The following is a 5,596-nucleotide window of genomic DNA, read 5'->3' on the forward strand; positions in this document are numbered from 1 at the left end:
GGCCGGAAAATTCTACGTTAGGCCTAAATGCAAAATCTTCGTCTGAGTCGCTAGAACTACTCAATAACATCACAACTGCTTCAGTGTAATTCTTAATGGTACCCTGTTACTATAAAATTGATTTTATACATATGTGTTTATTTTTTTCATTCACAATTAGAAGCTATTTCAACAGGGCTACTGTAGAAAATGTGCTAACTTCACTAGTAAAGTTTAGTTTACACGTTTGTAAAATTACTCCTTCGTTGTGAAACAAACATATCACTTGTAAAGAGCGCAAAATTTCATTCGTAAAGATTTGATTTCCTTTGTACAGTCCACCTTTACAAACAAAGATTGTGAAACAGAAGTTTACAAACAGAGTTCACAATTTCCAAAGATTGTAAACTTTGTGAAACACCCCACTGGTGAATCAGCACGCCGAGCTCGATCGAAATACAACCAGTTACTATTATTTCCCTATCGTTTTTTGACATTTGATTCCGCGTCCTACCCCTTTCATTCGTTACTAACCAACAACGCCAATAGCAGAAGGTAACGCAAAAACAGTCACCGGTTCCCCGATGCATGGCTTTCTCTCTCAATGTCAACTGAGAGTTAAAAATATTCATTATAATATGCACTTTCCACTCACTCCTCAGAATGTCTTCTTTATTTTTATTTATTTATTTATTTATTTATTTTTAAAGATATGTGAGCTACGTACTGTATGTCTGATGTTTTGCCATCGTACATTCAAATATTTATATTCACTGTACAGTACAGCGAACTGTTTATACTTACTGTACATGCTATAACTACTTCTCCCAACTCCGCTATTGCTATATTTCCTAAACTAAACGCTGATATTGAAATAACGCCTGGTCTGATAATGCAGTCTGTTTAAATTTCTACCGACCAAGTTCTGCCCTTCATCATGGGAAAACAACGAGCTTCTTTAAAGGATACAACTACTAGGACAGAGATATTTTCATTATGGAATTTGTACTACCCACTGAAATGTAGTAACTAATGGGATTTTAATTAGCCATATATGTACAGTATATTACATTCTTTACCTAAAATGTCTCTAACTTCTAGGGAGAGCGCGAGGTACGTTCACAATCCCCTGAATACATATTCCCTTCTTCGAGAAAACGCAGAGAAGTGAACCGTCTCATATGAATATGCTACCAGTCATAAGTTTCAATACGGAGCTGCAAGTACTTAAGAATTATCAATTACTCTACAATTATGCAGCGGCGTCATCATCCAAGCTATAGCTGGAATAGGGAAGGGAACATAATATCCCATAAGTCTTATTAGAACACGCTGGAAATAGTGACGTAAAAAAAAAAATCGCCAACGGCACGTGGTGTTCCCAAGCGGTCACCCATCCAAGTACTGACCACGCCCAATGTTGCTTGACTTCGGTGATCGGACGAGAACCGGTATTTTCAACATGGTATGGCCGTTGCCGATGAAACTGCGTAATCTGTAGGCACTTGAGGACGATGGGATTGGGGTGCACTCGATAAAACCTGCACTCGCTCACACACACACGTAAACTGCCTGCTTAGACTCTGTACCTAAATTACCAAGCTCGTTGGATGTCATTGGGATAGATGATAAATCTATCTATCAACGGCAGTTTGGTTACGTTTCAACGTCACACACTGCTGGATTGACACGGGATTAATAAAACAGCTAGTCGGCATTCTAAGTTAAGCCACAGGTGGATTGTTGTTCAACAGCGGAGCCTCCTTTCAACCACATGGTTGTGGAACTGTAGTCGGATTTTCGACATCATTTTCATGCCATACTACGGAACTTCACACAAACTTCAATTCACTTCTTGCACCGGCGGCTACTACGAATGGACTGAAGCTCGCTACTGACTAGGGGGGGGGGGGACATTTGTCTCTTGATGGATTACGTGACAGATATATAAAGTATCAGTCGTATGTTATGAACCCGAGTTTCAATAAAGATAGATTACCCGTATGTCCACAGATTCTCAGTAGTGGCCTGCGGAAGGATTATGACCGCGGTCGACAAGTTACCTTCTAAGTTGTTTTCCCTCAACAATTAATGCTGCCAAGTGAGTAGGAATGACACCGCGCTCTCATATAAGTCGTACGAAACTATTAAGGAAACGAATTTGCCTCGTGGATCCAAGTCTCCCATGGACTGCCTATAATGTATTATCTATCCTAGAAGTGTTATCGGGGTGATTATTTAAATTTTCACTCGGTGGGAAACGCTGTTGTTCTTCATTCATCTACTCTGTTATGAATAACTTGTGGCCCTTAAAAGGGCCGGTTGCTGATTCCCTAGCAAGCACTCCCGCTTACTTGGAACTAGTGTATTTTGTGACGGCCTTGGTCCCTTCACTGACGGCGTGCTTGGCCAGCTCACCGGGTAGCAGGAGACGGACGGCTGTCTGGATCTCCCGACTGGTGATGGTCGACCGCTTGTTGTAATGCGCGAGCCGCGAAGCTTCCGCGGCGATGCGCTCGAAGATGTCGTTAACGAAGCTGTTCATGATGCTCATAGCCTTTGAACTGATTCCCGTGTCTGGGTGAACTTGTTTCAGAACCTTGTAGATGTAAATGGCGTAGCTCTCCTTCCTCTTGCGCTTCTTCTTCTTATCGCCCTTCGAAATATTCTTCTGGGCCTTGCCGGCCTTCTTGGCAGCCTTTCCGGAAGCTTTGGGGGGCATGGTGCTCGTCTGATGATGAGCCCGGAGGGAGAAAAATATTTAAGTCGCAGGGACAATGCCGTACTGCCTTCCCAGTGCGAGCCAATAGAAACAGCGCAAACGTTTGTGACTTTACGATTGGTCCGCTGTCGATTATTGACGTTGGCGTAAAAGTGAAGGTTACCGTAATAATTCAAATCCACATAGGAAATTCTCGCATGCATGTGGCTTCTTTCTACTCTCCGCCAGCTAATCCACTCCCATCCACACTCCTGCGTTACCTTCACACCCTTCCAAATGTCATAATCACCACAGATATCAACGCCCACCACCCCTTCCTCCATGATAACAATCGGAACACCAAAGGCAACCACCTAGTGACGCTCTTACCCAGTCTCAACCTAGTACAAGTTCCACTCCCTGCCCCCACACGCCTACCAACTCCTACTCAACAATTTACAACTCCTGATAAAATATTCATCTCTCCCAGATTACATAACCGACTCATCAATACTCTAGTCCTTCCCCCTCTAAATTCAGATCACGCACCCATACAAATTAAACTTGCCTGCCCCTTTTACCGCTCTCAACCCGTAAACGAAGCTATATACATGCGAGATTATCGTAACGCTGATTGGCAGAAATTCAAAGATTACATATCTAAATCACTCCCTCATTTTCCAATCACGAAACACGAAGACTTAGACACCGCAGAGACTTTGTTTGTACAGGTGCTTAATGAAGCTATTCAAGACTCAATACCACAAAAACGATATACCACTGACCGTCGCCGTGCACTACCTCCAGACATCTTAAAAATCATAAAGACAAAAAGAGCAGCACACAGACTCTACATGCGCACCCATGAAGATGAAGACAGACGCCTCTACCGCTCACTACAAGAAGATGTCAAAGACGCTATACAGAGATACGAGACGCGACGATGGGACAAATTCATTCAGAAAGTCGACAAAGACAGACTAAACGCTCCCAAGCGATTTTGGGAAACCATAAAGCGTATTAGGGGCAAGTACCAATATACTTCCCACCCATTACGCAACAGACAACAAACGATTATTGACACACCAGGCAAACTGGAAGCCTTCCGACAGTTTCTATCCAACACGCACACAACACCTATACATCCAGATTTCGACCAAGATCATTACCATTTCATCACAGATCATATCAATAACCATCATATCCTCTATAATCCACTCCCAGCACCAGCACCACGATCAACCGACGACCCCATCATTGATGACATCACCATACTAGACATCTCACTTGCCCTCCAAACATGCAAGAACTCAGCACCAGGACCTGATGGTATCACATACCAAACACTTAAACAACTCCCGCCGACAGCCCTTAATTTTCTTGCTGGTCTTTTCACCCTCTCTTTGAAACTTGGACACGCTCCGACACGCTGGAGACATTCACACATACTTCTATTTCCAAAACCTGGTAAAGACGCCTCAGACCCCGCCAACTACCGACCCATAAGCCTCACCCCGACTATTGCCAAGTTAATGGAGAAAGTACTCGTTTCACGCTTGCAGGTTTACCTGCGCGACCGAAATATGATTCCCGATTCTCAGGCGGGCTTCAGACCGGGAGTCCAGCCGACTGATCAGCTGATACGGGTACTTACCCCCATTGAGGAGGCCTACTCTAAACGACATTACTCAATCTTGGTAGCGCTCGACGCCAGACGAGCCTTTGACACAGTATGGCTGGACGCCTTGCGATATAAATTAACAAACATGCAATTTCCGCACGAAATAACACGCTGGATCTCCAGCTTCCTGAATAACCGATCTGGCCAGGTCCGTCTTGGCAGACAAGATCTGTCCCGCACCTTCCAAATCGAAGCAGGAGTTCCCCAGGGCAGCGTGATTTCCCCCCTGCTCTATAACATATATGTATCTGACATCCCTCAACCCAACAACAATCAAGTGGGCCTGGCACAGTTTGCTGACGATGTTGCTTTCTGGGCCACCCATCCCCGCTTACGATCCGCCAGGGTACTAATAGACAACGCCCTGAGACAGTACACTGAGTGGGCCAACACCTGGAGAATTACCATCAACACCGAAAAAACCCAAACCTGTGTCTTCCGCCCCTCTTTAAAATCACGAATCACAAACAGACAACACATTACAATCGGACAAGCATTAATACCACTCCAACACAAAGTAACATATCTAGGCATTCCACTCACATCAAAACTCTCTTGGACTACAATAGCGCAAACAATATGGGACAAATACAACAAAGCCACTAAAGCAGTAAGCTACCTAAGCGGCATTAGACGACAAGGCTGCCACGCCAACACATTACTACACCTATATAAAGCACTGGTTCGATCCCAGTGCACCTACTCCTCCTACTTTCTATTGCAATCTTCACCCTCAACACAAAAGAAATTTGAGTCCCGTGAAAGGAAATTATTGCGCCAGATATTTCGACTACCCAAACATACCAGAAACGACACAGTATACATCCACACCAAAACGAAACCACTCTCCACACACCTAATCCGAACAGTCACTAAATACACACACTTCGCACTACGTCGCTCATACACACAACATATGTTTAACAATCCTCCACACACCAACAAGAACACAACCATTGAAAAACTCCTACAAGCCTATCAAGATCACTTCAATCCACAAAATAACCATTAAACTCTCCCCCCCTCTCTCCCTCTCTACAACACCCCTCGTCTCCCGGAATCGGCAAATTCGCGGCCTGTTTCCCATAAATACTCCACAAGAATGCCATCGTTGAGGAATGCACATATATGTCATGGACCAGAACCCGACACATACAATTAATAATCCACCTTCATCTACAACGAGAGGAAATCGAAATCAAACACCCCACCCACAACATAACGTACCAGCGAAC

General features: G+C 44.2%; 1 non-coding gene across 1 annotated transcript; it reads right to left on the reverse strand.

Moving 5' to 3' along the window:
* Positions 1-1,339: 1,339 nt before the first annotated feature.
* Positions 1,340-1,458, reverse strand: LOC138706881 (5S ribosomal RNA). Its single transcript, XR_011334127.1, has one exon. It is a non-coding gene; the product is annotated as a 5S ribosomal RNA (ribosomal RNA).
* Positions 1,459-5,596: the final 4,138 nt, after the last annotated feature.

The sequence above is a fragment of the Periplaneta americana genome, chromosome 9 (assembly GCF_040183065.1).
Source record: "Periplaneta americana isolate PAMFEO1 chromosome 9, P.americana_PAMFEO1_priV1, whole genome shotgun sequence".
Lineage (NCBI taxonomy): Eukaryota > Metazoa > Arthropoda > Insecta > Blattodea > Blattidae > Periplaneta > Periplaneta americana.